General features: G+C 39.3%; 1 long non-coding RNA gene across 1 annotated transcript in view; it reads right to left on the bottom strand.

The window, feature by feature from the left end:
- Positions 1-12,355, bottom strand: part of LOC144206180 (uncharacterized) — a 44,606-nt gene that overhangs the window by 13,277 nt on the left and 18,974 nt on the right. The window lies entirely within an intron of this gene.

The raw sequence follows: 12,355 nt of genomic DNA, 5'->3' as shown, positions 1-12,355 counted from the left end.
CAAGATGCAGCATTAGTATCTATTGTTTTCTGAGTAGCTGGCCAATCGTGTTGACTTTGAAATGGATTGTGGGTGATTAGCGGGGAATGCCGCAATGATGTGGAGGTCTCTCTAGTGAACCTTCGCAGCTGGTGCTGGAGTCAGCAGAGCAACGATCCAGGTAATTAATTCTTTGACAAGCATCAGTGATTTGGAAAATCAGTAAGAATGGCAGACGGTGATCAAAAGGGAAACACATGGTGAGATGTTTAAACAGTGAGTCTTAGAGGTGTCAGTCACTAGGAGAGGTCAAATACTTGGGGCCTTAAGCAAAACACCAAACTCCATACTTAATAATAGACTTAATAAGAAGCTGCTACTTTGGAAGCGTATCATACAAAACGTCACTTTGTCAAAAATACATTTGCTGAATTTCAAGCTGCACTAATATAGTAATTATTCATCTCTAGTCGAGAAATTATATCAAGACATTTCACAGTTTCACCAAAGGCTGTCTCATTTTTGATTCTGGATTTGAAAAGAACAAGTCTCAAGAGTATTTAAAATGACAAAATTACAGGTAACAAAACCCTGTAATACACCAAGCTGTGTTTGGACAAAGACCTATACATATTGTCAGCATATTACTTGATTTGTTTCTCCGTGCTTCAAGGCAAAAGTAAACAAATCTTGTACATCATCTCAAAAACCGAGATAAACTTCATATTTATATTACATTGGCAATTCCTTGCACACAATACATACACAATGAGCACACGCCCCAGGAATATAGCTCAATACATACGCATATACATGCGGTAAGGATCAATTCATTTTCCATATTTATTACACATATTACACTAGGCCTACCACTGTTGAATGAAATGCAAACAATAGCATCGAATTCACTGGCATGTGATCAGATATAATGCGAGCCCACAAACCCAAACAAATGGTGATAAAACACAGGAGGTTGGGTTGACATTACTGCCATGGCATTGATTAAATCATGCACATATCCTTTTTTTGTTTGGATGGACAGAGAGAGCAAAACAAAACCAAAAAAATAGCGCTGAAAACATAATGAAACATCATTGGTTTTATTATTACGTACACAGCCCAGAATACAAATTCCCTATACAGGTATTTGTTGTCATTCGTCAGTATTCATTATGCAAGTAAATGTAACTTAGGAGTGTAGTTATTGATCGAGTGCTAAATCTCATTGTTATATTCCTATTCGGCACAGAGCCCGGTGAAGGAAGGAAAAAAAATGACCAAATGTCATCGTGACAACATGTTGCATTGCCAAAGGTAGCTTTATTGATCAAGACAGATCGAAAAAGAGAGAGTAGATATTTCAGCTGGACCCCGACCAGGTGACATTTAAGAGGGGGAAAAAATGTGTATTATTTTTATTGCCCTCTTTTGTTCTATCCAAAGAGACTAAGTAGCTATGATGGAGTAAATATGGCAAAAAACTCAGGAGGGCTCGGGTACGAGCCAAGGAAAAGCTCATTTCACTTGCACTGCCAATTGTATCATAAACTAGATCCATCTGATTGTGCTGTTGTCCAAAAAGTTTACTTTGAGGGACGTTTGACACCTAATATTTCATTTTTTATCCTCCTGCTTTACCTTAAAATTGTAACATTAAGGATGGAAATTTTAGTATGGCAAAGGGGCAAGTAATTTGCCAGCCTTGCGGCGCAAGTCTTCAGAAGGACTTTTACGATATGACTCCAGTGGGACTTGCCTATCCATTTGGTGAGAAGAAAACTCATGAACAAGCTAATAGACAAACTAGTATTCAAGTCAACTGCTACTGTGAAGACTAAAAACATCATATGCTTGACTGAGTAGGAGCCTTGCAGCAAAATCGAGGTGTGGGTGAGAGCGTGTGCAGGTGTTCTACCGCTGTTGCAAAGCCTCAGAAGTGGTTTTAGTGGAAGCGTGCACATTTTTAGCTCTGTATGCCTTAAAGTGTCTTGTGTTGATGCAGTAAAAATCAAAATGGCATGTCATTATTGGTTCATATTACTTTATATTTTAGTTGAAGCTTTCATGTTTATTTCTTCATAGCACCTTACAAATCTACATCTTTTGCGCTTCATCAGAGATCGTAAGAGTGGATGAAGTTTCCCTCTTCAGCATTGGATTTACATTAGGTTCCAAAGCATCATTAGAAGCAGATGGAACTTGCTGCTGTTAGAAACCAACACATTTCATTGGCTTTTTCAGATAGCAGTTTGTGTGTAAAATATGGGTGACGAGCACTAAAACTTAGGATGCATTCTCTTTTTGTTCTAAACATGCTGCCGTGTGTAGATATTCGTTCACACTTATTCTTGTAGGAGAGAAAAAAAAAACTTTTTGGACGCTAGAATTAAAATATGAATGGGGAAAGAAAGTTCTGTCAGGAAGTAGTCTTGAGGGTACATGTACCTTCTATGGTGCCTCAGAAACTTGGAGTGAAAACCTTGCACAGCAATAAAGTGATACATGCATGAATAATGCAGAGGCATTTAGTTGAGCGCTTAGACATTGAGGGAATCAACATGTCCCTGGTGCCCTGAAGGATCCCAGTATTCTGAGCCAGCGTTTCTGGTCTACTAGAATAGACCAGTGAAGACCTAAAGGAGGATCCCACAGATTTGTCCCATCATACAAAATCACAAATAAAAATGTGTACTACTGAAAAACGCTTCCTGTCACTTTTTACATTTTTAATATTTATGGGATGTCAGCTTTACGCTTCAAGTTTAACTGAAACAAGGCCTTTGTTGATATAATGTATTTGAAACATCTCAGTGCAGCAGAACACCAGACGCTTGTGGCAATAGAAGCAAATACTAGGGAAAAATATGGTATCTATTCACCTTGCAGAAAAAATATCCTTATTGCAGCATTACTCAAATGGCAAGAAAAAATTCTAAAATGTGAATTGGTTGCAATTTCTGTTATGCTTTGATTCACATGACACCAACGTTATCCAGTGTGTGTTTTTTAATAAATTGACACTGCTGTTGTTGCCTTGACATTAAAACCATTTGATTTCCTTTCATCCTGTGCAAATAAGAGAAGGGAAGGGAAGTGTTAGCTCCTCAAAGTACACAACTTCTCATCTGCCGCTATGAGCAGGTCTGTGAACTCGAAGCAGGGACCGGGATCACTTCTCCCATTGGCATGGTAATTTACCAATCAGCCAAGTGATATGCACCGCGACAGACTGTAGAGCGGCACACCTCTGACAGCGACATCAGTTTTACGAAACATTTCCTCCAATGCACCTGAAAGTGCGCTATAATCACGGACGGGGGTGATGCACCATGAAATGGAATGGCCGCCAAGATCTGGGGGAATGGGCACAGTGCCGTGTCCACATAAATTAGGGTCATTCTTTACCCAGAGATGCCAGTGTCAGGAGGATGTGCCCTGAAGGGTCAAGCGTAGTCGCAGAGGCAGCCTCATCACGCACACGTAAAATATTTGACTTTATGATGCAAATATATATGTAACTTGTTGATATTCAGAATAGGGAAAAATTATATATTTCACAAAAATTGTATAAGCAAAAGACCACATAAAATGGCAAGTTTATACGAGGTTTATAGTATGAGCATAGTTTACAGTTGCATGCTCCCATTCTCGCATGTGATTTCCTCCAACACTCCGAAAAATGCCTGTACGTTTCAGTCAATACATGAAATTGCCCGTAGAATTGCGCCTGAAATGCATTATCCAATATCCAGTAAATACAAATTATCATGATTAGTTGTGATCTAGCACCCCCGCAACCCTAATGAAGATAAAGTGGTTCATAAAATTAGATGAGATGAGATTAGTTGTGACTTTCAAAACAAAAAGCTTTTTTTTGCTGAGAGAAAAAGGTAGCCGCACCATACTCGTGAAGTGTGTTGTTATTGGAATCAGCTTGTATTTCCCCCTCCCCCATTGACTGTGTGGATAGTGAGGCACATTTGAGCATGTAGGGGAGCAAATGTGTGCCCAGCAAGATAAGGAAAGATTGCATTAATGGACATTGCATCCACAGAAAGTTCAATCGAGCCCAATAAATAAATAAAATGGCATGATCTGAATTCTCAAACTAGTAGCTCTCTCTATCTGCCAGATGTATCGCTGTTTCTCCAAGCAATCAAGAAGTAATTCCCTTTATCGGTCAACATGAATATTAAAGTTTTTTGCTTGAGGGATTGCATGTATAAAGCTTAACTGTCACCGGCACCTGTCAGGGACCATGGAGGATGGTTGATGAGGCGCATGAGTGGCTCGCTGTTGCAATAACACGGCTGGAGTGATACAGATGATGATGGCGGCCATAGCTAAAGAGCAGGATTAGTGGGCATGATTAGAATCTTTGTCTTCGGGTGCTAGATATTACACGCGCGTACGTTTAAAAGCATGGGTGACGCTGCCGGAACCACACAATGTTGTTGACACCCACTGCAAATAACTGATAAACAAAACAAATGTGCACAGAACGATCTTAAATTACTTTTACGCTTATAAAATATATATTTCTCTTGGCTTTGTGTCCTGCAGGAAATGAAAAGAGAGTGTCTAAATTACACAGTATCATGGAAATGTGCAGATGTGTGGATAAGCAATGCTGATTTATTGCCACTGCCCATGTAAATATTCAAACATCTAAATAAAGGGACTTGAATGAAGATGATGCCCAAGAGGAATGCACTGATGATTCCAACACCCAATAAGGGGGATGAAAATATGTCTCTTGGTATTAAACTCTTAAAAACTGATTATACTATACACAGGTAAATATTCCAAAGAAATAAACAAGGGAAATTATATACTGAATAAGAATCTGATGGTCAAGAGCATCTACAAATGTAATAGGGATATCAACTGGACATATTCCATGTTAAAAATATGTTTGAGAACTTTTGTCAACTGTTATCTCCTTTTCCATTTATTTTCGACAGCACTTTTTCTGTTTTAGAATAGACCACCCTTAAAATATATAATTACATTTGCAAAAGAGTATGTATTGTACCAACAGTGAATAGAAAATAAAAGACTGGTGACCAAGTAAAATGTCCTGGTACAAAGCAAACTGCATTGTTTACTTTGTTCTGTTGCCAGGTTGGATTGTGTCCATACATCATACCAAAGCCAGATGCTACAAGAGAGATAAGTGGATTGTACTGTACAGGCCTGTTAGGGATCCTTTACAGTCATCCGGAATCTGTGGATTGTGAGCCGCAAATAGGCTTTTCGTGATTTAGATTAGAATTTGAATTTTATTTAGTCTGTTTTTATTATGGATTGTTTCACACTGACACAAACTTGGCTGTGCCCGCAGGCATGTTTCTCGGTTTCAAAGAAAATTGTTGGCAGCATCAAAGGTCTTCAATGGCTTTTGGAGAGCAGAAACTATAAAATTAACAACCAACTTGGATGCTTTACTGGTGAGAAAAAAATATATAAGGACCGGAATGATTCCTAAAATATCAATACGATAAAGCTTAGGCGGCCCGGCGGCCTTACACTTCTGGGGTCCTGGGTTCGATTCTAGGTCGGTCCACATGTGCAGAGTTTATATGTTCTCTGGTTTCCTCCCACATTTCAAAAACATGCAAGGTAGGCAGGTTGGGTACTCTAAAGTTCCCCCTAGGTCTGAGTGTGAGCGTGAATGGCTGTTTGTCTCCTTTTGCGCTGCAATTGGCTGGCTACCAATTCAGGGTGTCCCCTGCCTAGTGCCAGAAGCCAGCTAGAATAGGCTCTGGCACCCCCTGCAACCCTTGTGAGGATAAATCAGTTCCGGAAGTGAATGTATAAAAAATAAAGCTATCTTCCTAAGAATAGAGAATAGAAACAATGCCAACAGCTTCACAAGTGAAAACTACCAGCAGGTTGTTCATGTTGATTTCAATTTACACTGGTCTTTAATCTTGTAATGATGTATGGGATTATTTATTTTATATCGATCATTTTACAAGGAAAGAAAATTGTTAATTTACACCTTTTTCTGATTGGATGGTTTAGTTGTTGTTTGCCAAGCTTTATCTGAGTTTATTGCTGCTGATTATTTTGTGGAATGGCTCTCATGCAATAACACCACTGAAGCATTAAGTCAAGATAAAACCAATCTAAATATGAGCATGCATGATAGCAATGCTAAATGCACAAAACTAATGGTTTCATTAAGGGTTAATGTAAATTCAAAATGCCCATTTACTCGAATTGTTCTTGCGTGTACAGAACAGTACCTTCAAAAAAAGTGCTCCCCAGCTTATTTGGATTCATATTTTCTCTTTATGGAAACACAGAACATATTCACATTTAGCTCTTACACTTCTCAGTGGAAGGTCAGTGTTTAGCCTGTGTTATATATTTGGACTGACAGACATAAAAAACAACCTATGCACATACACACACACACACACACACACACACAAGTTCTGTGACACTATAAAACCAAAGTTATAGGAGAGGCATGAGAAATAAAAGCACTGAAATAACAAGCCCTACAAGGCTATTTTGCTGCTCCATCAGAAAATAAATGTGTTTAAAATGTTGTCATGTGTTTACAGACATTTTACCTGGACTCTTTTCATGCAAGCAACCTGACAGTCGAGTGGTTAGCTCGTTGTCCTCTAAGTTCTGCGGTCGAGGAAACATGCATGTAGAATTGAACACAATCTAAATTGTCCCTAGATATGAGTGAGAGCATGAATGGTCGTCCGTCTCCTTGTGCCCTGCGATTGGCTGGCCACCACAATCGAGGTGTCCCCCACCTGGCGTCTAAAGTCAATTGGGATAGGCTCAAGCAACCCCCGCAACCCTTGTGAGGACGAGCGATACAGAAAATGAATGAATGAATGTTTTCATGCCAGCTCGCACTAAATGAATGACTGCCACTCAGCTTCAAAGCAATAATGCACTATGTCTATCTGAACCTCCAAATCTCATCATTCCTATTCCAGCTGTACTGTTGGGACAGAGTCAGTAGTGTTTGTATTTGAGCAGGAGAGTGTATCTGCTCCTGTGTGTGAACAGAGTGGGCAGTGTACTGGCTATGCTGATTAACCCCAGGGCCAGGGCCGTTCTCCTCAGTCAGACAGATCGCCTTTCGCCGGTCCCGGCCTCTGTAATGGGAGCTGCTCCAACAAGCCACTTCAAAGCGAGACAGCCAGCAGGGATGTCAGGTTCAGAGCCAGAGGGAGCAAGTGGAAAAGGGTGAGGGGAAGAGTGTTAAGGGGAAATGGTTTGTGGACATCTGTGTATCTTGTGCAAGCTGACCGTGTGTTTTTGAATAAGGGACAGCTGCCTATAGACCTGAGTCATAGTGGATGCTTTCCCTAAATCTTTTAGTTGCGTTTGAAAGAAAAGCAGATGAGCATTGTGGTGATTCTTTCGTATTTCATTCAGTCGAATTTTGAGAACAAAGAAAGGTTAAATAATACTTTTTTATTGAAAAAAATATATCCCTCTGACTATCTTTTAGTTGTAAATATTGGTTGTTATCTGGTTTAAAGCCAAGTAAAGTACTACAAGGTTAGATTTGAAACAAGCTGTGAGAAGAGATGACTAACCTTTCCTCTTGTTGGAATAGTACATGACCCGTGGCCACGTGTGGTGGGCACGTAATGCCCTCGTAGGACCAAACCACACAAGCATGCTGTCATTATATTCTAGGAGGTGATGCAGGAAAACTCCCTGGGGCTGGTCTGGTTTGCCCTGGCGGAGGAGACAGGCCGAGGAGCTCTGTCGATCATCCGACTATGTGCTGCCCTTTGTGCCTTCAATACAATGAGAGAGACTGGCAACCTGAACCGGACACAGGAAGCTCTTAAAGCGACACAAAACAAACTGCTGAGCTCTGGCATTTCCCCCGCTGAAAGACTATCTCCACTGTCATTAAAGGTGAACTCAATCATTTAATCTCTCACTCCAAAGTCACTGAGCAGCCACTGCTTGCATCCCCAGCCCCCCTTTTACCACCACTTCTTTCCCACTACCTCATTAGCCCCTCAAGTAGAGACTACCAATCAAATGCCAGTAAAACCCCACAGGGGATAGAGGTCATAGGACAAAAATGTTGTATTACGCATGCTCTGTGGTCACCTGAAACGCACATGCTGTGTTTTGTTTTGCTGTGATTTGGTCAATTGCCATCTGGGGGCGGAGCGCGCAAAATGTCAATTGGACATTCAAACGACATTTTCATAACATGTGTGTTTCTAACGATGAAAATGATTGCACCATGAAGCCCTCCCAAGCAACGTGAAATGTCAATATGCCACGTACAAAAAGCCCTTTTTTTCTTTCATCAGTTCCGTCAATCAAACACTCACAGCCAATCCGTTTTCAATTGGTTTCACATGCAAATAACAAAATAAACAACTCATAAAAACAAATCAGGACACATAGATTTTCATTGTACATAATAAATAATATATATAAAACATTAGATTCTATGCTACAACATTTCGTAGTATAATTTCGATGTCACCCACATTAGACTAAGGCTATTTTCACATGAAATGATGCCAACTATACAACTAACACTTTGGAATTCAATCATGTTACCTCTTTAGATCTAGCTCTTTACCTCTCTCTTTTTTTTAAAACGCTACTATGAAAGGCCACTCTTTTCTCTTGAATCTCATTGAGTCTAGATGCAAAAAATATACTCACAGCTCCTATTATCGCATCAAAATCTGCCTGCCTACTATACATGCTGGCTCATTACCTTGGTGAAAAAGCCACCTTAACCTCCATTATGAGTTGGCCCTGTAATTAATGACTTTTTAAGCTATTGAACCAAAAGCAATTAGGTTATAAAAGAGGGCTTGTTCAGTAACTAGAATACCTTCCCTTTATTAGTGGCACCCTTGAATAGGGGACGCTAAGCAAATGTGACAGTCCCTGAAATGAAGATGCTAATTCTTCCAGTTATTTGAACTTGTCAATCAAGCTGGAGCAATACAAAAACAAATCTGGAGTTCAATGCTATTTGAAGGTTGAAAGATTTCTGTATTCCTATGTTTACCATGCAGATGAGCTTATGTGCACTGACTTTTCACAGCAAAGCAGATACAGATTATTTCATCGGCAGAGTATGCATGCCTCAGATAAGACTACATGCAACAACACATTTCCTTTCTATTTGTTTTAGACTTTATCGCATGTTGCACTAAAGGTACACATAGTCGAGACATGTGGTCTCCATTCTAATGCCTGCAGGGGTCAGTTTGGCGGTCAACCAACACATTACTCTGTGTCCACAGCGGACAGGTTAGAGTGCACAAGACTAATGCTTCAGCTCATCCGAAAGGTCACATGTGGATATTAACTCAAATGTGAATAATAAAAAATACACCTTTTTGATGTACATATTGTAATACAAAAAAAAAGCTGAAGGAACCTATGTTTATTTGTTAGTTATTTCCAACAAATCCTTATTTCTTGAGGGCATAATAGTTCATTGATATTTTTGTTGTAGTTTCGCTCAGACAGTAATCAAAGGAGCAGAATTAGTCAGGCCTTTGTAGAACATCTTTCCCATCATATTGATCGAGCCAAGTGTTCCGGAGCTTCTCATTATTCACATACATGCTGCCTAACAAAGACTGCATCTACGTATTTGACAGCAAATCTATGAATAGGCGAAAAGTTCCTGAAATTGATTTCAACCTGTTGACGTCGTTGTTGCTGGTTTTGTGGCACAGAATTATCTTTTTTTGAAAAGGTAATTGATAACTACAACACATCAACATGTCACAATATGAAGAAAAACTAGTGTCAAAACACCCAGAGCCAAACAGCACAGTTTACTGTAATGAATTGTTTATCTAAGCCCAATGTCGCTGTCATATTACAACTAGAAAAACAATTGGGACACTTAAAATTGCATAGATTCTCAGTCTATAAAATCATTGTTTTCAGTTGTTTAGCATTATATTTCAAAGCTTTCAAATTCCAGTGTCTCTGTCATCACTTAACTAAACCTAAATTGTCTTAAATTCAAAATATGCATAATACATACTGTGTTTTGAAATCAAAGCAAATTATTCCGCTACAAAAGTATAGTTAGACATCAAGCATCCTCCCACTTATGATCGCATCCATTTAATATGTTTTCATACTTGTAATAGTGTAATGTCACAATAATATTTTAGTCATGTCTTGCCTTCTTTATTTTAGCCAGAAAACATGAACAACATATCCACTATGAGCTAAGACAAATGCTTCAATCTAGAATTTGATTGAGCAGAGTTGAAGCACATTTGCATTTTAAATTAACATTCATTATTACATTTTCACCTCGACTCCTTATCTGCCATTAAAATCTTAGTCCCTGTCTCCTTTTCTGAAATTCACTAAACCATGTTCAGTTGACAGCTGCTGCTGAAACACCCACCACAGCTAAGACCCATCTTACCCTGTCACCCAACCCTGCGAGGCACGTAGACCTGCTGTCGGAATAATTGCCTCATTAGTGTGTGGCGGTACAGGTATGGCATGAATATGAACTTGAGTGTGTATGCAAATCCAATTGCTTATCCAAAACGCTTTATTCATCTGATCGCAAAAGCTGTGTATTATGCCTGGCACCGGCCCTTAAACAGAATTTGAGGTACCTAATGTATTTTCAACCTGAAGCACTGGAACAGAACATCTTCTGGCTACGAACAGAGGTGACAACATCATTTGGCACACAGTCTATCAACGAATACACAATCTGTCTCCCATGTGTGGGGCCCATGAATTTTGGGATTGTTCAGTCAAAACACAAGATGGTTAACTACTACTTCAGATCCAATATACTGCACTGTATCTCTACGTTTACCTCTCAGTGATAGGGCATTCGTTGTTAATACATTTGTCACGGAAGCTACCATTCACAGTAAGTTGCAGCCTACATTTAATAAGGCTATAACCACAAAATGATTTATGAGTGCACTGAATAATTACTATCAAGCAATACCCCGTCATCCACACTAAGCTATTGTTTTATGATCCCCTCTACAGATATACAGTATTTTATATGTAGTATATATATAAGCACTGCTGTGACATACATTCAAGATATTCTTTTAAAAACCCATTCATAGAAAAAAATGTTTACCAGATGATACTTCAACGTTGTCTTAACTGCAGGCCTCTTAGTCATTGTAATCACATTTGGATGTGTTTGATGTGCTTTGGAATTATAGTTGCAATTTATCTATGGAGACAAATAAACGTGCATATCCAATTAAATGCCATGCTATCTCTAACCAGAATGTTATGACTAGACATTGGCCTCGGTTCAACTGGCAATGATTTAATCGTGACCAGCTTTGTTTCTGAGTTGACAGGGTTACCGGGTCACTAACTGCCTCCTCGTGTGCCACTCAGCTGCATTAAGACAACGGTTGCCTCTTCTCCACTTATGGTCTGACACTCTTCAAACATGCCTCTACACATGATATGAGTGTGCATTTGAGAAAACAGATATCTCATTTTTTATTCATTTTAAGTTAAGTTTTTTAATAACCTGGTAAAAGAACCATAAAGCTTTCGTTTAATTTAAAAAAAAGACTTAACAAAGTGCAGTTAGCATCATTGCTGCATGAAAATGCAGAAACTAAAACATTTCGCATGACATGAGCATGACTGATAAATAGCCTTTGAAGAAGTTTCACACTGTTTAAAATCTAATATTGTAAATGTTATTTCCTCCACGGTTCTGCATGGAAAACAGATTCTGTAACCGAGTATAGGGCTGCTTTCTTGCATGGTCAAATTACTCAAGGGATGACCGTGTGGTGAACTGCAGGAGTTTAATTGTCTGTCTTTACATCACTGGCAGAGCCTGTGTTTTGTTTCATTCACTATGCTAATATAGACATCTTACAAAATGCAGTCAGTGCTTACACACAACATAAAAACCCATGCTGGCGATAAGCTTCTCCAAATGAACTCACAAGCAGTTGAAATTGCATAAGAATGTTCCGTATAATGTGTGTATATGTCTATGTGCTTGTGTGTGTGAACATTATTCATTCAATCGCAACACCGGTTTTGAGAATTCAATACATGGTCGGGGGGTCCTGGAGTCTTTCCTAGTTGACTTCGAGCGAAAAGCGGACTACACCTAAACTGGTCACAAGTCACACACAGAGATAGACAACAATTCGCAATCACACTGCCGCTGAGCGGAAATCAACCCCACGCTGCCTGCACCGAAGTCAGACCTGTATTACACACAATTTAAAATACGTCACATGCTCTATTTGCTAATTAAATGACAAGAACACAAGTAGGTTCTTTTCATGCATGCAAATAACAGAAGAAATTAAATACTTGAAGTCTGAATAATATTAATCCCAATCTGATGCACACA

This window comes from Stigmatopora nigra, chromosome 13 (assembly GCF_051989575.1).
Source record: "Stigmatopora nigra isolate UIUO_SnigA chromosome 13, RoL_Snig_1.1, whole genome shotgun sequence".
Classification (NCBI taxonomy): domain Eukaryota; kingdom Metazoa; phylum Chordata; class Actinopteri; order Syngnathiformes; family Syngnathidae; genus Stigmatopora; species Stigmatopora nigra.
The sequence above is the reverse complement of the archived record's forward strand: the minus strand, read 5'-3'. Positions and strand labels throughout refer to the sequence as shown.